The following is a 21,862-nucleotide window of genomic DNA, read 5'->3' on the forward strand; positions in this document are numbered from 1 at the left end:
CAGAGGCACAATGGCAGTGGAGGGAACACAAATGAGGGACTCAGAGGAAGGGGCAACCTGTTGAGAGCCTGGAAGGCTCTTATGTACAGATGCCAGCAACTGGGGAGACTGGAATCCAGGGCCAGGGCAGTGGCTGGAACGATGAACACAGTGGCTGGAGGGATGCACCTTGTACTTAAGTATATATATATTCTCATCAGCTAACCGCTATCCTGCTTAGCTAAAGAAGGGAGAGGGATGAGACCACTGGTGCTGTTTGTGTGAGTGCTCTGCGTGTCTGTGTTGATGTGTGTGTGTGTGTATGCAGATGTATACAAAGTGTTTTATACATATGTGTGTGTGCCTACAGGGAGTAAACAAGTCCTGCTCTTCAGGGCTGCTCTCAGTGAGTTCTTCTCCCAGTCTGTACTCATGTCCGGGATTGCTCTGGCCCAGGTGCAGCACCTTGCACTTTGACTTGTCGAACCTGGTTCACATGGGCCCAATTCTCAAGCATGTCCGTGTCCCTTTGGATGGCATCCCTTCCTTCTGGTGTATCAAGTGCACCGCTCAGCTAGGTGTCATCTGCAAACTTGCTGAGGGTGCACTTGATCCCACTGTTTATGTCACTGATAAAGATATTAAATAGTAGCAGTCTCAGGACAGACCCCAGCAGGACACCGCACGTCACCGACCTCAACCTGGACATGGAGCCATTGATCACCACTCTCTGGGTCCACCCATCAAATCCATATCTCTCCAATCTGGAGATCAGGATGTCACGTGGGACTGTGTCAAAGTCCTTACAGAAGTCCAGGTGGATGACAACATTGGTCAGTCTTCCTTTGTCAACTGATGCAGCCACTCCATCATAGAAAGCCACTGGATTGGTCAGGCATGATTTGCCCTTGGTGAAGCTGCGCTGGCTGTCTTAGATCAGCTCTTTGTCTTGCATGTGCCTTGACATTGCTTCCAGGAGTATCTTTTCCATGATCTTCCCTGGCACAGTGGTGAGGCTCACTGGTATTTACTTCCCCAGGTCCTCCTTTCTACCATTTTTCAAAATGGGAGTGATGTTTCTCAGAAAACTGAGAACACTAGCTCTGAGGTTGACAGCTATATTTGCTCAGATGGATCCCATACTACTCATATCTATTCAAAAATCTAAGTTTTTTTTCTTTTTTTTTTTTTTTCCCTTAACACCTCCTCATATTCATTAGGTCAAAGTCATTATGGCTAAAAAAAGGCACAGAGTGAAATTTCTACAGTTTTCTGTTTCCTTCTTTCTCATTTCTTGAGACTTTCCTCTTGTTATTTCACCTATTGTGTCTGTGTTGTGGTTTAACCCGGCTGGCAGCTAAACACCACACAGCCGTTCGCTCACCCTCCCCCCTCCCTCTCTGGGATGGGGGAAAGAAACGGGAAAGTGAAGCCTGTGAGTTGAGATAAAGACAGTTTATTAAGACAGGAATATAATAATAACAATAATAATAATAATAGTGATAATGATAATAGTACTACTAATAATAATGTGTAAGAAAACAAGTGATGCACAATGCAATTGCTCACCACCCGCTGACCGATGCCCAGCCTATCCCCGAGCAGCCGGCCCCCTACCCCGGCCAGCCACCCCTATATATTGTTTAGCATGACGTCAGATGGTATGGAATACCCCTTTGGCCAGTTTGGGTCAGCTGTCCTGGGTCTGTCCCCTCCCAGCTCCTGCTGCACCCCTAGCCTGCTCGCTGGCAGGACAGAGCGAGACGCCGAAAAGTCCTTGGCTTGGTGTAAGCACTGCTCTGCAACAATTAAAACATCAGCATGTTATCAGCGCTCTTCTCATCCTAATCCAAAACATAGCACCCTACCAGCTACTATGAGGAAAAATTAACTCTGTCCTAACTGGAACCAGGACAGTCTGTAAATCTACATGTAATAGAATAAAAATATGTATCTTCAGATGCCTTAGCAACAATTATTTTTTTTTGTCTAATTGATTCATCTTTCAATTGTTCATAGTAGAACATCTTCTTCTTATAGCTGTCTTGTTCAGACATCAAAACATTCATGTGCTCTGTTCCTGTTCAGTGGGTGGCATGACTATTTAGTCATATTTACTTGCAGATGAAGTTTCTCAGAAGTGGATCACAGAAGTAGTCCTCTTAATACTACAGTTCAGTATCTTCTAAATATAGGCCCAGTCCTCTCTTGTGAGTATGAAGACTCTAAACTGATTCAGTAAGTATTTTATCATTCAATATGAAGTGCAGGATAAGTGCCCCACAGAACAGGATTTGGTGTAATTACGGTAGAAAAGACCCTCACATTTTGTCTGTTACTTTCAGAAAGCTGGGCTTTTTGAAACTCTTGTTTACTTCAAGCAGTCTTCACTGAATACTCATAGCTCTTGAAAATAAAATCATTTAGCAAGCATTTTTTAAAACACATAATATAAAATGAAAATTATTACTGTTGCTTGTCTCACTTATTGATCAGACATAACACATAGCCTTAATGCTATGAAAAGGCTATTCCCCTCAAACCAAGATTTTACATCAATAAACAACAAATTTAATGATATATTAAAATGCATCTTAATAGTGACATATTTTTGGAAAGTAAACCAGACTTCTTAGATGTAAAGTGGATCAACCAGAAACACTTGGCATCTGCTGAAGTTTTAGTTTCTTTCCTTCATCATTCTAGAGAAAAATCAAAAACATTGTCTCTTCAGCAGATGGTAAGCATTCTTCCAACGTACCATCTCCATTTCAGTTTGCAAGTACTGTTTTTCCGTTTTTGTTTGTTTTCTTATTTTTCTTAAAAGCTCAATTAATACATATATATTTAATCCATTACTCAGATATTTCTATGACAGAAATAGAAAAGGCAATGGATAGACTATAGTTTGAGATTTAATGTAAATCAGTGAACTTGTTTTGCATTTGAGCTGTCTGTAATAGAGGAATTTTCAGGAATCTTAAAATTTTGAAAGAACATCTCAGAGCTAACTGAGGAGAGTACTACACAGGTCATAACTGTTCTTTTGATCGCCATGTATACTTCTCACTGCTCAGCTTGCCATCCCTTTGATTTTCAGTTTATTCCTATGTCGATGGTGCTACTGAAGTGATCTTCATAATACTTTACTAGACCTGAATGTGATTTAATCATGTAAAAAGTATCATGGGCAGCATTGTGTCTTACAAATTTTTATTTAATTCACCAGGGCTTGCAGAGCTTAAGCATTATACAATAGTGTAAATATAAGGCATCTTCAGACAGCCGAGGAATGTCATTAGAAGAATAAAACAGATTTTAGTGACTTTACAGTGTTCTTTGATTTCAGAAATAATCTGAATTAAAGGGTTGAAGTGCCAATAGAATCTCTCAATGATTGCAGAAGAGAGATAACAAAGCAGTCTCTTCATTTCTCTTGCTCTTCTGAGGTATCTTTGCTAACGGTTGCTGATGGATCTGGGTTGCTTGTTCTAATTATACGTTTTGACTGTAAACTGAATAAATATATTTTTCAGTTGTCCCTGTGTTTACACAGTTAAGAAAAGAATATATACTATACATAACACATATCACACTATTAAAAGTAGTCTCATTACAACTTGCTTGCTATGTCACAGAATCACAAAATGGTTGAAATTGGAAGGCACCTCTGGAGGACATCTAATCCAACCTCTTGCTCAAAACAGGGTCAGCTAGAGAAGATTGTTCAAGACTATGTCCAGGGGGACTTTGAATATCTCCAGCAATGGAGACTCTACAACTTCTCCTGGCAAACTGTTCTAATGTTTGAGCAACTTCACAGCAAACCAAACCAAACCAACCAACCAACCAACCAACCAAACAAACAAAAAGCAAAATTTTTTTTTTCTGATGTTTAAATAGAATTTCTTGTATTTCTATTTGAGACAACTGCCTCTTGTCCTCTCACTGAGCACCACTAAGAATGTGACTCCATCTTTCTTGCTCCCTGCCATCAGGGATCTATACAGATAGATAAGATCCCCTTGAGCACACTCTTATCCATGTTGAAAACTCTCAACTCTCATTCTCCATTCCTGTAATCACTTGCACGGCCCTTTGCTGGACTTGCTCCATTATGTCTATGTCTCTTTTCACTACAGACCCCTGCACTGGACCCAACACTCCAGATGTGTCTCACCATTTCTGAAGGGAAAGGAAGGATTACCTCACCTGGCCTGGTGGCAACAATCCTCTTAATGTAGCCAAGGTAGTCATTGGCCTTTTTTACTGCAAAGGTACATCAATGACTCATGGTCAGATTGTTATCTCCCAGTATCCCAAGGTCTTTCTCTACAAAGCTGCTTACCACAGTCACCTACTAGCCTGTGTTAGTGTTTCATGTTACTCTTCCAGAGGTGCAGGACTTGGTGTTTCCCACTGCTGAACTTCATGAGGTTCCTGTTAGCCCATTTTGTCAGCCTGTTGAGGTCTCTCTGAATGTTTCTGAATAACTATTTGCTATATAAACTATTTCTCCCACTTTTGCTCTGTAAAATTGTTTAGGGTTCACTTGGTCCCATCATCCATGTCATTAGTAAAGATTTTAAGGAGCAATAGCCCCAGTATTTCCTCCTGGGGCACACCGTGGGTGACCAGACTCCAGCTGGACTTTAGGCCACTGTTCAGAAGCCTTCCTGTCGTATCTGTACTTATACTTACCTTCCACCCTAAAATTGTCCTTTTGTCATGTGTTCAAAGTTTGGAAGTCAATAGGAATCCATCTGTTTAGAAGGACTCCAGTTGAACACCTAAATATCACCACTGAAGACAGGATGTTACATCTGAGCATGAGGGGGCACTTCTTTACTGTGAGGGTGACAGAGCACTGGAACAGGTTGCCCAGAGAGGTTGTGGAGTCTCCTTCTCTGGAGACATTCAAAACCTGCCTGGATGTCATCCTGAGCAATGTGCTTTAGGTGATCCTGCTCAGCAGGGGGGTTGGACTAGATGATCTTCAGAGGTCCCTTCCAACCTCGGCCATACTGTGATTCTGTCATTCTGTGATTACCAAAACCAGTATTAGTGACAACACAATCTCATAATATTGATCCTCCAATTTAAGTACATCACTAAAAGAGTGTTAAATCATCTACAGAAACATGAAATAAAAGGTACATTTTCAAAAAAGCACTGTAATACTTTCAAGTGGTCCAGCCCTGCCAGAGACTACAGGGGTTATACAAGCCAATCACAGCATATCACCAAGTTTCAGTGTCCTTATCAGTGATTTCAGGAAATGATGGTTACCTTTTACTTGGGCTCAAGTCTCAAAAGAAATCATTCACTAATAACAGTAAAATGATTTGACATTTATGAATTAAAAACATCAAGTGATTAACAAAAATTGCTTGGATTCACTGTTGTGCAGTGTAACAGTGCAGGTTGTAGATACAGCTCTTCCCTCATTTTGTGGAATTTTAATTCTGCAAAGTGGTGTAAATCTCTAATTTAAAAATACAGTTCTTTCACTGCCACATTTCTAACCACAGCTGCTTTCTGTGCTTGTCCGACTGACTTGGGAGGACAGCAGGGCAAAGTCACTGCAGAACCTTTCAGTGTTTTGGTCTGGTAGAAAACAATTGTGAGTGGCATTGTGTCAGGTGAAGACAAAAACCAAATGGAACAGAGTTTTCCCTGTCTTTAGAGGGATGTGGTACTCTAAATTAGATTAGGAGCATGACTTTAATATAACAGCAATTGACATGTGGGAATGTAAGAAAGATGTGGATGCTACTGCCATGAGAACCCTCAGAAACCAAATGTCAAAGCGAAAAGATCAGCATCCACACCTGCATAGCTCCCTGATCTTTGCAAATTAGTAATGTATAAATACAGGTCAGACTTGTAAAAGACAGAGCTTTCTCCTTCCTTCTGGGTCAATCTGGTAAAAAAATAAATAAATAAATAAATAAAAAACAGTTTAAGTGCAACATGCTTCTGTTTGTTAAGCCATGTATTATTTATCAGTAATAAATTGGGAATTTTAAGCTCAGCTACATTTACAACTCTTCGGTACCAGTCACATTTAACATATGTATCTTGAGAAAATGATATTTAAAAAATCAGTTTTAATAATGTTGCTGCAGGAGTAAGGACGGGGTGTAACAAGAGAAATGAATTAAAAATGCTTATGCATTATTAATACTGAATATATAATGTCTATCAAGGAAGGAACTGCAATAGTTTAATAAGATACTATTCTATGGATATTGATGTGTCAATAACTCTCAAGCGATTGGTATATTCATTCACACCTTATTAAAGATTTATTGGTGTTTAATTCTAAGCAAACTCTAATACGAGACTTATCTGGAAAAAGAGGCAAACTTTTAATAATATTTCATCGTTTGTTTATTTTTAATATAATTTATCCAGTAATACTTTTGCAGCAAAGTGTTTGTCACTCAGACTGAAATGTTGTTCATAGTTTATTAAAGATTTATTGCTGTTTCATCCCAGAGGAACACTTGCATGATATGCATTATAGAATTCTAAAGAGTGCAAAGTAACAACAAAGAATAGCTCTATTCATTAATATGTTATTTTGTGATTTTAAAGTATGACGCTAATTTTGGGACATGGCATTTATTCACTGAAAATGTGATAAATGTTTTTCATATTTTATTAAGTTTTCTGGGGAATTTCATTGATGAGCATTGTTGAATTTGGCACTCTTGGCTGAAGATACACTGTGCCCATTTCTTTCAGAGAGAGCACCAAGGCAGCAGAGCAGTTAATGCAATACAAGAAAATCTGATTTGCTTGTAGTAATCTAACATAACTGGGTGAATGACTTTCAAAAGAAAATTAGCAGTATGTAGGAGAAGAAGAGGTAAATGCAGAAGACAGTATATCTAAGTTTATTTAATTCCTGTTGTGAAAATTTGCAAATGCTGAACTGCAGCTGAAAGACAATAGGATTCAATAAGATTCTGATACAATCTACTGATGTAAATGAAGATACCCAAAAAAGTCACTTTGGGTCACAGTTTTTCATGATGCAGTAGCATGGCAAAAAGCTTTTTATGGGCTATGAAAGGCTATGCTTGGTACAGATGTGAAATTAAAGGTTCTAGTACTGAAATGTGCTTTTCATAGTTTATCTCATATAACAGTTATTTTTGTAAATCTGTGCAAAGTAAGAATAAAATGATAACATTTTCTTTTAGTTATATTTTAAAACCATCTTTCCTTCACTGTTCAAAGACAAAATATCTTCACCAGGTGTAAGTCAGACTCCTAGTGTATCACTTCATATTTCATTAAATATGCTAGATAAAGTTCTTTCCTGCTCTCAGCTACCTTATTTGAATCTACATAGAAAGGTGTGCAGTACATCAGCATGCGTAAGATCCAAAGGAAGAATTAAAATATCCCTAGTTACCTTTGTGACTGTGAGAAAACTTACTGTCCTTCAATGACAACAAATAATGTTTGACCTTCAATTTCTTTTTGTAACCCATTTTAGCTGTGAACCTTTGTAGGTTTATGCAGATTTGCAGATTTAATGCTTCTTCTCAGCAATCATGTATTAATTTCCAAAACACTTAGCAATTCAGTCTAGCAGATCACTGTATATTCTGAAGACTCAGCCTTAACAAAAAATAAAAAATTCTAAGCATCAAAAGTTGACTGAAAAAAAGCAATTTTACACAGTTTAGCAGTCTATAAAAATACAAGTAAGTAGATATCGTAAATCACTAATAGAATACTGAAACTTTTCAGAACATAATGTAACTAGGCTAAAAAGTACTGCAGATATAACTCCTAGCAAATCTTTCAAAGCAGTCTCAATTAATCTTAATTTTTACTGTAACATTTATCAGAATTAACACACGAAAGATTATATATGTGAGCTATTTATATGATAATGAAATTGTATAAAATCTGCACTATGCACGAATCAAGCATTTATATTTGCTTCCTTTCTTGCTGTGTTTATTTAGCTCTATTTGCAATATCGTAATTTATTTTCATATGCCATACTTATGAAATAGGAAAAGTAATCTATAGAAGTTTTTATCCATAAAAGGGACCATACTGTTAAGAATTTTATAGTTCCCAGTGTACCCACAGATCAGCCATGTCAGTTTAGGCAAGTGGTAATCTTCTTTGTGCTCCTCTTTTTTCATGTGTAAAATGGGGGATTTAATGCTCTCCATGCATATTGCATCGAACAGACATTATGAGGATAAAAAAATCCATAATGGTTATATAACTTTCAGATATTATGCCGACAATTATATATGCTATAAGATTAGATAGGTAAAGCACAATTTCACATAAGTTATTTTTCACTTTAAAATCCTGTATGTCCGGTTATCCAGTGAAAACTCTATTTTAAGAGACATTATGACTTGCTATCTATAATTTCTAGAAAGAGGTATCTATACAATTTATAAATATGTACTTTTTAGTTTTAGAAAGTCATTAGCACTCAGTTTTTGTCTCATACATAAGCATTAATTTATACTAACTATATGTGAACAGTGTAACAAATTTCGTTCATGAGAATATTAACATAGTTTGGGAAAGCTGAGGTATCTGTAGTTATTCTCTTTGTCTTACCAATTCCTAGGAATTTTGTAAAAAAAGGCCCAACAAATGAAAATAAACCACATTTAGTACGTGGACATTTGATAAATCCTGCTGGTGAGAAGTAAAGTGATCAGAAACAACTTAATTTGATTAATGATATTATCATTCTGTTGCCATTTTCTTCATGAAAAGAAAACTTCATTTTCTTGGATTGTGCCAGACACTCTCACCTCTGTGCCTGGTAAGAACATGGAGCAGAACATCACGGAAAATATGCTGAGGCACATGGAAAATAAAGAGATCATTTATGTGTATAAAATTCAGAGTGCACAATTCCTTTACTTCTGATATTTAAGGTACTTATGACCTTAATATTTCAAATCTTATTCTCACACAAATTTTAGTAGAGGAGAAAGTATTACATATGCCTATAACATACCTATACGATTTTGTATATTGAAATATAATATGAAAAATTAAAAATATGTATAGTGTGTCCTTTCTTTCTCTCTCCCAGCTTCAAACAATTTATATTTATTAAGACAATGTGACTTGGACAGATATTTTGTAGGTTCATCCTGATCTAAAATCTTACGTAGAATCATCACTCCTATCCTGAGTTGGAAAGAACCTACAAGGATCATCGAGGCAAACCCCTGGCTCCACATAGGGCCACCCAAAAATCAGACCATGTGTCTGACAGTGTTGTTCAAACACTTCTTGAACTCCAGCAGGCTCAGTGATGTGACCACGTCCCTGGGGAGCCTGTCCCAGTGCCCGATCACCCTCTGGGCGCAGAACCTTTCCCTAACACCCAGCCTGACCCTCCCCTGTCCCAGCTCCATGCCGTTCCCTCGGGTCCTGTCGCTGTCCCCAGAGAGCAGAGCTCAGCGCCTGCCCCTCCGCTCCCCTCGTGAGGGAGCTGCAGGCCGCCATGAGGCCTCCCCTCAGCCTGCTCTGCTCGGGGCTGAACAAACCAAGGGACCTCAGCCGCTCCTCATACATCTTCCCCTTTAGACCCTTCACCATTTTCACATCCCTTCTTTGGATACTCTATAGTAGTTTTCTATCTTAAACAAGATAAGAAATAAGCAGAGAAAAAATTCTTACTTCAGGCAGCGTCCTGATATTGAATTAACTGCATAACCCGAAACACCAGAGTTTAAGAATGCAAATGTTCCTTTTCTCTTTGCCTCTTTATCTATTATTATAAGAACAATCAGGTTGTTTTGTGTTAGTTTACATTTTACTTGATTTTCTTCTTAATATTTGTGTGAAATTGATGTACAAAGAAAGAAATTGTAAAAATGTGTAATTTGATTTTCCTGCAAGAGATTATCAAAGTCACAGTCATCATTATGTTTTAAGCATTCTCATTCTAATGCATATATATTTACAAAAAATACATAGCTTCTTCTATGAACTGAGCATGATAAATTGAATGTCTGTGATGTGAAGGAATTAAGATAACTTGCTGTATTGGCTGCATCATAAAGAATTCCATTTCCATACTCATGTTTTCTACGGAGATTATTTGAGAAGTGCTTTAATTTCCTCTCTTCACTTCCAAGACACTATGGGCAAATTGTTTTTAAGTACCAGTTTTAATATATTACATAATGACAATTATGTAATAATGTCAATAATGACATTATTCCAGTTTTATATTAGTGTCAGGTTTCACTGACACTAATAAATAGTGTCAGACTGATTTGTTTATTTATTTATTTATTTATTTTATGTATCGACTTGTTTCTTGGTCCCTGACATGTTTAATCACTAGCCAACACTACCAGAATGTGGTAGTAAGAATAAAGAAAATGTTTCCCTCCAGATACAGCAAATTCAAGGTCTGATACCTTTTAAATATTCCTCATGAATTAAATGGAGCTACATTTAATGTGAAAGCTTTGTAGCTTGCAAGCTTAGAATTGGACAAACATTAAACAAGCACAAACAAAAAAGATCTTATGCTACTAATGTAATGGGACTATGAGCTTTAGTGTATCGAGTTTTGGTTGAAATGATTTCATTGCTTTATTTCAATACCAAGAAATACTGAACAGTGTTCCTGGGAGACTGAAAATCTGAATATTTATCAATATGGGACCAATGATTAAGATAAAAGCCTCTCTTTGCTGATCACAGACTGCTCTCTTTGGCTAAAATAATAAAACAAAATAATGTTGCAACATAAAAAAGTCAGAGCTTGCTGAAGGTCAGCAAATGTGCTGCAGGCATTGAATTTGATGGTCACATCTGTCCATAGGGCAGAGTGTTTCTAAAGAGTAAAAGGCAAATACTATACTTTAGGGCATATGTATAAAAATACTGCATACTTTCATTAATATAAAATAATGTTTTCGTGGTTCTTTAAGAAGGAAATAGTAAAAAAAAAAAGATGTCAAGCTGACACAATAACTTGATATTCTTTGGAATCCAGGTGCAAGTATTTGAATATTGTTCAGAAAAAAATAAATTAATAAATCTAACTTTGAGAATTAAAGATGTCCAGGTGTTGTCTAACTCAATCACCTCTGTGCTCTTAAAAACAGATGGTTTTGGTTTTGTACTGATAAGTTCATAGGCCAATTAAGGATGGGTAGGCTGTTGTACATATTTCATTTTAAAATTTCGCTCCTATACCATTTTAGTAAATAATAAATTCACAAAGCCATACCATAGTGTGTATAACTGGTCACTTTTTACTTGTAAAGAGAGATAGACAATTGCCTAAAAGTATATATATATGTAATTGGTATTTTAAAGATGTGTTTTCTGGGCCCCATTTTATTTTGATGTTAGAAGTATATATGGAAAACTCTGAAATGTTCACGATTATTTGTACTGAGCAATTTTAACTTGCTACAAAGCACCAAGTATCAATACAGATTTTCTCCTTTTTTTTTTTCTATTTTCCTGCTCATTCTATACACTTTGTAAGATCCCTTTGCTATTTCCTTCATTAGTTACTGCCATCTTCTGTTATTAGTCTTCCATCATTAGTTACTGCAGAAACATTTGTGTTTTAAGCCAACTTTTAGTTATGTAAATGCAAAAATGTGTCCACTGACCATTTTTTCCATATCTCTTGCCTCCTGAATAGATGAATGAATATCAGTGAGAAGTTGTGATGTATTCTGGCAACCATGTCAGTTTCTGCATGTTATTTTAAAACTTGTCCTGTCCTGGAGAATTATTAATTTTGTTATGGAGAATTATTGCCATTGTCAGTACAGTAACCAAGTGCCCCTTAGACAATAATGCATGTATTTTCACAGTATTCTTGTAAAATATTTGGCTGTTTTATCACCATTTCACAAATAGGAAGTTGAAGTGGAAAAAGGACAAAAGTTTCTAATTTTGATGCCTTATTTGGTATATTGACAAACCCTTTTTCAGAATCTTTGCTACAGCAGAACTTATGATGTGTTCAAGGTACAGCAGTTGTGGACTTTGCTTGTTGTTACATGAGCTCAGCACTTTTGCAAATCATATCCTGCCAGTTCCCCTGGTAATATGTGAACTGTGAGGCAGTGTATTATTTTTTGCAATGTAATTGCTAGATTTGGTCCTCCTGGAAGAAGGGTAGACACAGTGACAGGAAAAAAAAAAAACAAAAATAAAAAAGCTAACATGAACATGAACACAAAACACAATTTAAAAGCTTTCTGAACAAGTGACAACTTTTTTCTCTCATTTTCATTCTCACTGCTGCATTGATTTTTTTTTTAATCAAAAAGCAAAATATTCCATGATGAGCCATTAGAAATATTTTATAAATACACTCTGAAAACAGTTGATATACTACATGAATCAGTCATGAATTTGTACCCAACTAGCCAGAAATATGAGAACACTAAATAAGAAAGATGATAAATATCTGAGAATTTCTTGTCATAACTTTACTGCAACTCCCCTTTAAGTCTCAGTTCCATACCGATGTTCAGGTACTAGAGCTTCAGTTGTTAAACCGGGCATGTTATTATTTTTCTCTCAATTTATTTATTTATTATTTTATAATTCTTCATTTCAACAATAACTGTTAGCTCAGTTATGTCCAACAAGATAGAACTGTCCTATATAAAAAGCTTATTAATTATGCAGCCAAGCTTTCATTTCACACTTTGGCCTTTCAGCTCACAATTCTTACAACAACTGCTATGCAGTTCTCTCTGCTGCTGAATGGACACATGATGTCCAAGCAATGGAGCATGCAAAGGGAGAAGGAGGGTGCAGAGGAGGAGGAGAAACTGAGGTTCCTGAATTTAGATAGTGGACAGTTCCAATAAGAATATTTCCTTGTTTATCTTTTTCTCCCTGTTCAGTCTTCTTGAAGCTGTGACTCATGACTGTAAATGTTATTTGCTGTTTCGTGAGAAAAGTGGCATTAACATTTTATGCTTCTCATGCTCAAAACTGCAAAAGCAATTGTGCATAAATCCTAGGTAAGAGGATCACTGCTTTGCAGAGGATAGGCATGACAGCTTGCAACTTTAAACAAGTATTTGAGAAGGTGACATGGAAGATACACAAGAAACATAGCAACTTCCTTTTCAAGGCAGAGATGGAAGTTCTCTGTCAAACAGTCATGTTTTTAATAAAGTTATGAAAACTTTAATTATGAAAACTTAGAATTCAAGGGAATTGTTATTCTGTTCTCATATGCTAGCGGTCTCCTAGTTTGTTCAAGGAGTTTCAATTCAGTATGAGAAAGTTGAAAAATAGTAGAAGGACTGGAAGGCATGTCCTATAAGGAGAGGATGAGGACACTTGGGCTGTCTAGTCTGGAAAAAAAGAAGGCTAAGAAGTAATCTCATTGCTCTTTACAACTTCCTGAGGAAAGGAACTGGAGAGGAAGGTGCCCATCTCTTCTCCCTGGTAACCAATGACAGTATACATGGGAAATGCATAAAGCTGCACCAGGGGAGGTTCAGACTGGGGTTTAGGAAAAATTTCTTTACTGTGAGGCTGGTCAAACACTGAAACAGGCTTCCTAGTGAGGTGGTTGGTGCCCCATGCCTGTCAGTGTTCAAGAGCCATTTTTACTATGCCCTCATTAATATGCTTTAACTTTTGGTTAGGCCTGAAGAGCTCAGACAGTTGGACACAATGATCTTTGAAGGTCCCTTCAAATTGATCTATTCTATTCTATTCTATTCTATTCTATTCTATTCTATTCTATTCTATTCTATTCTATTCTATTCTATTCTATTCTATTCTATTCTATTCTATTCTATTCTATTCTACTCTACTCTACTCAGGATCAGAGTAAAAACAGTAGAAATATTTAGTCACTGCCTTCTTAATATACAGTCAGTATAAGTGTGACTGTCCAGATGCAACCATATAGCTTCTGGGATAACCACTTGGCACAGTCTTTTCTTTGGAGCATCAGGTTTCTCAGTATGGTCATCTGTGTTATCGATTGGTGCAAGGTCTAAGTCAACAGACACCATAAGGTGCAGTATCATAGGTTTCAGGCTCCCAGCAAAATGTTTAATAGGATGAGGCAGAGAGGAGACCCTATTTCCTTGCAATCAATAATTATTACACCAACTGCTGCTCTTTAAAGACCCCCTAAATGCTGAACACCCAACTACTTTACCTTGTGGAAGTCTTATAACAAGATACAGTAGAACCATTTTCTGCCTCATCATTGCAGGATAAGAAATGTAAGGACAGAACAACCTAGGACAGTGTTGCCCAGTTACAGTTTAAGCATCTGGTACTGCAACTGATGTGAAAGGATCACTTACTAGGAGTGTATGCCACTGAATATCATATGGTATTTTTCACATGTTCATTTTACAGTTTCATTGCAGTAATTTAGATAGATAGAAGGTCACTTTAAACTTTTCCTTTCTGTAGCCCTTCATCAACGATACATGAATGAGTCTTATGAATCTTGCCTAAGCCTTGTATGATAGAGGAGTACTTCAAGCATTTGTAAAAAGATTTGTTTTAGTATTGCCAGTCAGTAATATGCAAAGATACTGTAAAATATGATTTAAGTTTTTTTCCATCATTTCTAAAAAAAAACATATGTCAAAAGTTCAATACATTTAAATAAAGTATTCTGCACATGCTGCCTCTTCCTGTTACAGTGAGCAACACATTAAGGTTACTACTAGTTGCTTATCCACCGGGTAGGAGAGCACATAATTCTTTAAGCAATATTTTTTTTTCTTTATTATTATTTATGACTCTAGCAAATTAGTTGATTTGGAAACTATGGACCTAAGTCAGCAATACATTTATTTAAATATATGCTTACTTCTACAGTTTTTCATCAAGGCAATAATGCTTTTTAAAACCTTAAAGCTATTTTGCTGTTAGTGTAAGGCCCACTGATTTTACTGAAAGAGTAATAAAATTAAGTTTTCTAGATCAGTTCTTAAATATCCAGGAGGGTAAGGAAATAAGGAAACAATTGCAATGAATGAAAAAAAAAAAAAAAAAAAAAAAACAATTTTGCAAGGTGGCAAAGCAGAGATTAGCTCTTCATTATTTTTGGTAAGATTTTTCAATATAAATTCTAAAATTATTAGAGCGAGAAAACAATAGTACAGATAGAGTGGGACAAAAATATAACATTACCTATAAAAGTGAATAAAAGAAAATGTGACATAAGAAGTGAATGCATAGAGGGGCACATGGAGGACAAGAACACAGCAGTTCTGGGGAAAGGGAATACGCTTGATGACTGAGAACAGTAAACTCTAATATGGGAATTCTGTATGGATAACTTTAATTTCATTCAAATAAATTTCTTTCCATTTAGTACAATTTTATTTACGTGAAGGTAATACTGACATCTGGACTGCCATCATTTAAGATGTTCATTTATTCCTTTGAATCTGTATTCATCTGAAGATTCTTCTTTGTGTAATCAGGATGTTCTAAGCAAGGGACAAACTATAAACCCCGCATATCAACACTTCTTATTAGCAGCTCAAGGTACAAAAGAAACTTCTACAGAACAGTTGCAGTGATCAAACTTGACACATTTGTTTGCTGAGAAACTGAGAGAATGTTAACAAGTGTGAGTGAGAGGTTAGAAGGCACGAGATTAAATGTTAACTTTTTGTTGATAAGACATTTTAAAACACATATGTGAAAATTATTCCAGAACTAAATATAAACAAATATATAAAGGAAAATATCTTGTGGATACCATAAGGCTGTTTTTTTTTTTTCTTTCTTCTTCTTTTTCCTCTTCTTCTTCTTCTTCTTCGTCTTCTTCTTCGTCTTCTATTTTTCTTGATATAGAAACAAACAAACAAACAAACAAAAAATAAATAGTAATTTGTCCAGAAATAGGAATGCTAGTCATGGCATAAAAAGGAAGAGTATTCATGACATATTTGCTAAGGTTATTTTTATAACTGGTTTAGGACCCCTAAGCTTTCATGGGATTCTGACTCTGTGTGCTTATTGGTGGGGTGCACTGGGCACGAACCTACAGATAAGAGGAGGACCTGGGAAACTATAGACTGGTGAGGCTCACCGCTGTGCCAGGGAAGATCATGGAAAAGATACTCCTGGAAGCAATGTCAAGGCACATGCAAGACAAAGAGCTGATCTAAGACAGCCAGCACAGCTTCACCAAGGGCAAATCATGCCTGACCAATCCAGTGGCTTTCTATGATGGAGTGGCTGCATCAGTTGACAAAGGAAGACTGACCAATGTTGTCATCCACCTGGACTTCTATAAGGACTTTGACACAGTCCCACGTGACATCCTGATCTCCAGATTGGAGAGATATGGATTTGATGGGTGTGCCATTCAGTGGATAAGGAATTGGCTTGAAGGCTACACCCAGAGAGTGGTGATCAATGGCTCCATGTCCAGGTTGAGGTCTGTGATGTGCGGTGTCCTGCTGGGGTCTGTCCTGAGACTGCTACTATTTAATATCTTTATCAGTGACATAAACAGTGGGATCAAGTGCACCCTCAGCAAGTTTGCAGACGACACCTAGCTGAGCGGTGCACTTGATACACCAGAAGGAAGGGATGCCATCCAAAGGGACACGGACATGCTTGAGAATTGGGCCCATGTGAACCAGGTTCGACAAGTCAAAGTGCAAGGTGCTGCACCTGGGCCAGAACAATCCTGGACATGAGTACAGACTGGGAGAAGAACTCATTGAGAGCAGCCCTGCAGAGAAGGACTTGGGAGTTCTCATAGATGAAAAGCTCAACATGCACCAGCAGTGCACACATGCAGCACAGAAGGCCAACTTCATCCCGGGCTGCATCAGCAGAGGAGTGACCAGCAGGTCAAGCGAGGGGATTGTCCCCCTCTGCTCTGCTCTTGTGAGGCTCCACTTGGAGTACTGGGTCCAGGTCAGGGGCAATCAGCACAAGAAGGGTGTTGATCTGTTAGAACGGGTCCAGAGGAGGGCCACCAAGATGAACAGGGGGCTGGAGCACCTCTGCTATGAAGAAAAGCTGAGAGAGCCAGGGCTGTACAGCCTGAAGAAGAGAAAGCTCTGGGGGGACCACATTGCAGCCTTTCAGTACTTAAAATGGTCTTTTAAAAACGATGTAGAGCAACTTTTTGCTCACTCAGATAATGACATGGAATGCTTTTAAACTAAAAGAGGGGCGATTTAGATTAGGAGGAAATTCTTCACTCAGAGAGGATGGTGAGGCACTGGAACAGGTTGCCCAGAGAAGTTGTGGATGTCCCATCCCTGGAAGTGTTCCAGACCAGGTTAGATGAGGCCCTGGGCAACCTGATCTAGTGGATGGCATCCCTGCCCATGGCAGGAATATTGGAACTAGATGATCTCTAAGGTCCCTTCCAACCAAAGCCATTGTATGATTCTATGTCTTGCACTCAAGCAGAAAAGCAGAGTTTCTTGGGTATGTTTCACAGAATCACAGAATCACAGAATCGTCTAGGTTGGAAGAGACCTCCAAGATCATCTAGTCCAACCTCTGTCCTAACACTAACAAGACCTCCACTAAACCATATCACTAAGGGCTACATCTAAACGTCTTTTAAAGACCTCCAGGGATGGCGACTCAACCACCTCCCTGGGCAGTCCATTCCAATGCCTAACAACCCTTTCAGTAAAGAAGTTTCCTGTCAGGGTGACCTATTACACTTATTTATGACATTGACTGTCTGAAAACATGGATTGTTTTCTGTGTAAGAGATATTTATATAACTGAAAATGGTATTTGGAGACTTAGAATATTTGCCTGAGGGTAGATCTCATATTAAGATAAACATACCAATAGAGCAAGCTACATGTTTTTATACCTTCAGTCAATAAATGCGTATTCCCATAAAGTTAAGGGCATAGGGACATTGAGCCTTTGTTTGACAGGTCATGGGCAGTTTGGAGCTTTGAGACTATAGGATGGGTGCTGATACCAAAAAATTACAGAGGAAGGTGGTACCTTAACTATGTCTGTGAAAAACACTATGGAAAAGTGCAGCAGACAATCTAGTGGAAAATAGTTACTCCACTTTAACATTATTTCTAATGACTACAGTAGTTAAGTTTAGCTTATGTCCCTAAGCATGAGGACATTCCATCTCTTTTTTCTCCATCTTCCAAATGCAGTTCATATTTGTGCATTTAACACTAGGAGGGACTATTTAGATCATCTATTCTGTATTTTTTTGTAAGACAAAACAAGCTATCAAGTCATCGTTATTTGAGTCATAACAAAATATTTAGAAACATCCAATTTTGATATAAGTTGGATGAAATTTTAGCTTTTTACTACATTATAGTTCTCAGGTTTCTAATGTCAATGTCCAGTCATTGGCTGGTGATGTTTCTTATGTGGTAAAGGAAATAACATTTTTCTTTCAGGACTATCTTGCTTGTACGGCATTTTTATAGACAGTGAATGAGTTATCTCTTAATATCCTGTTAAGAAACTGAGAAGACCAAACTTCTATATTTCTTTACTCTGATGCAGACCTTCTGTAACTGTCACTACACTGACTAATCAACTTTTAGAACAGATGAACTGTTTGTATATATTTTAAAAAAAAGTTTACATATCTGTAAACTGTAGTTAATATGATGTAATCATCTACTTTGTATATATATCTTGCATGCATACTGCATGCTGAGCAACATCGCAAGGGAAAGTGTATATGACTGATGTGTCAACAATTAAACTTTTTTAAACACTGGATTCATTTTAAACAGTAATCTGTTCTTTACCATGTATAAGTGGAAAAAATATTCACCAGACAAATCATTTGGCGGTAGAAGCTGGTATGTTTTTCTTTACTTCCCTGGAACTACACATTGATTTAGACCACCCAAGGATTTTGCCTGTCTCATTTCCATGTTTGTGCAGAATTCCTGAAACCTTAAGACTACATGAGGTTTAATGATTAACCAAATCAGACACTTACAAATCACATTCATGTCACTGAATCACTAGACTTTGTCCTCACACAACATAAACTGTGTAAACTTCATTTATCATGCAGTGAAAGTACAAATCTTTGAGTACTGCTGACAGAATGGTAGTATGTTTGAATGCAGTCATTCTCTAACCAAACAGTTGAGAAACCCCAGGGGAGAAAAAAAATAGATTGAACATTTTCCATTTCAAACTATTTTTGTACAGTTGTCTCAGAGAATACTAAGAATGGGAGATCTTGGAAGTTTTGCTTATTATGGACAGTATTACAGATTTAAAAAACAAAACAACCAACCAAACAAAAAAAAAAACCACAAATGTGGTGGCTGTACATAAAATGAAACATATGAAAATGGCCCTTTCCTCTTTTTATGCCTACATTTCTTATTGACACACTTCAGTCACAACAAATTAAGACTGCTGAATCCATTCCTGATTCATAGACCTTATGGGAAAATGTCTTTTTTTTTTTTTTTTTTCTTTTCCCCCCCTGGAAGTGATAACCTAATTTAACCAACCAGTAAGAAATTAATTTGATATGGTCATAAAACCTCGACAATGAACAAAGTATAGAATATAGTCATATTACTTTTTTTTTAATAGCATAGTCGTGTAACTTTTGGTACTGTTAAAATACTGTTTGAGAAAATTTAAACCATAATAAATGCATTACATACCTTTTGAACAGCTAATTCTTTCAGGATGAATGCTAGAGTCCATTCATATTGTGCATTCTGGCATTACAATTTTTCATGTAATCATTTTCTTGGGAAGGTACTTAGCTGGTTTTAATGTTTCTGTAGTTGATTACCTCCCAGCAACTTCTGATGGAAATTTCCTTGAGACAGTTGCCTTGGCACAGTGATAACAAAGGCAGGGTTTCTGTAACACTTTCTGCCAGAACTGCTAACATGCAGAGTTAAAAAATGCACCATTCAGTGTTGGTGTACTTTTCCTTAGTAAAAGAAGTCCTTCCAAAAGCATGTCATTAAGCACAGTTTGTTGTTGTTAATTGTTACTGTTCTCTCTCTTTCTTGCACATTTGTACACATAATCAGCTTTTGCATAGCTACACTTAAATACTTAAATATGTCCTTAACCTTTTTAATTATTTAACTTACATCAAAAAGAAATCTTCTAGACTTTTTTTTTTTTTTTTTTTTTTGAGGGAAGGGTAGTATTGTGCAGAAAATGGAAGCCTAATCCTAATCCAGGCCTAAAAGAATTTTAAAAACTTTTTTAAAATGAAGAACTGGTTACCCAGCATATGGGGACAGCAGAGGTACTCAGTGAATTTTTTGCCTCAGTCTTCACTGGCAAGAGCTCTAGCCACATGGATCAAGTCCCAGAAGGCAAAGGCAGGGACTGGGAGAATCATGACATGCCCACTGTAAGAGAAAATCAGATTCTGAACCAGCTAAGGAACCTAAAGGTTCACAAGCCCATTGGACCTGATGAGATACATCTGTGGATCCTGAGGGAACAGGTGGATGTAGTTGCTAAGACACTATCAATCATATTTGAGAAGTCATGGCAGTCCACTGACTGGAAGAGGGGAAACATAACCCGCCATTTTTAAAAAGGGAAGAAAGGAAAACCTGGGGAACTGCAGGCCAGTCAGTTTCACCTCTGTGCATGGAAAGATCATGGAGCAGATCTTCCTGGAAACTATGCTAAGGAGCATGGAAAATAAGGAGGTGATTGGTGACAGCTAACATGGCTTAAATTAAGGCAGTTCATGCCTGACAAATCTGGTGGACTTCTGGTGGATAGGGGAAGAGCAACTGGCATCATCTAGCTGAACTTGTACAAAGCATTTGAAATTGTCCCCCATGATATCCTTGCCTCTAAAATGGAGAGACATGGATTTGACAGACAGACCACTCGGTGTGTAAGGAATTGGCTGGATGGTTGCACTTAAAAAGTTGGCGTCAATATTTCAATGTCCAAGTGGAGACCAGTGATGGCTGGTGGTCCTCAGGAGTCAGTACTGGGACCAGAGGTGTTTAACATCTTTGTCGGTGACATGAGCAGTGGGATCAAGAGAACTCTCAGCAAGGTTGCCAATGGCACCAAGCTGTGTGGTGTGGTTAACACATTGGAGGGAAGGAATATCTAGAAGTCCCTATCTAGAGTTCCCTATCTAGAGTGACCTTGACAGGCTCAAGAGGTGGGCCTGTACAAATCTCATGAAGTTTAGAGACATTGGGTGATTTTTAGGGTCTCTTACAACCCAAAACATTGTGTGTTTCTATGATACGAACTAATAGCAAACTGAAAGAAACATCAATTTTTGTCTGAATATAGACAGAAGTGGCTTTGGGAGGGAGAACTGATTGTCATACCTTCTCTTTGGGAAAGTTTGAAACAAAGAGTACGTTTAATTTTCATATTTGATAAGGGAGAAATCATGCTTCAATTGTCAAGTGTACAGAAGAGTTGAAATTAAAATAAATAAAAATATACAGCTTTGCTCTCAAAAACCACCATTCTTTGATTTGCCTTGCTTAATGCCAAGTTATATTCAAGCTTCAGACAGTCTCATTTTCAGCAGAGGAGCAGTGAATTAATTTTGGAAAATCCTAGTTTCTTTCTGTTGTTAGTCTATCAAACATAATAGAAAAAGAAATTTTGCAGTGGAATACTCAGTGAAGCTCAGTTGTCTTTGAAGCTGTCATATAGAGAAGAGGAAACACTGATGGGACAGCAGGAGCATGTTGGAGTTTACAGTTTCACGACAGTGTGCACTGAAAAGTAAAGGGGCTAAGAAACAATAGTGCTGTGATGCAGCAGGAATCCTGAGAGGTGTCTTCTGCTTTTATATTAGCATGCTATTATCTCACTTCTTGAGCTTCATTTTGTCTATAAAGCATATGTTTGCCAGTGACAATGCAGCTTA

The 21,862-nt window shown here is 37.4% G+C and overlaps 1 long non-coding RNA gene across 1 annotated transcript; it reads right to left on the bottom strand.

The window, feature by feature from the left end:
• Positions 1 to 2,711: 2,711 nt before the first annotated feature.
• On the bottom strand, positions 2,712 to 21,232 carry LOC310892736. Its single transcript, XR_014578351.1, has 4 exons — positions 20,224 to 21,232; positions 19,641 to 19,866; positions 15,737 to 15,813; positions 2,712 to 5,902 (listed from the first exon to the last, which is right to left on the bottom strand). It is a non-coding gene; the product is annotated as an uncharacterized lncRNA (long non-coding RNA).
• Positions 21,233 to 21,862: the final 630 nt, after the last annotated feature.

Source organism: Anser anser (genome assembly GCF_964211835.1).
Source record: "Anser anser genome assembly, chromosome: 1".
NCBI classification, from domain to species: domain Eukaryota; kingdom Metazoa; phylum Chordata; class Aves; order Anseriformes; family Anatidae; genus Anser; species Anser anser.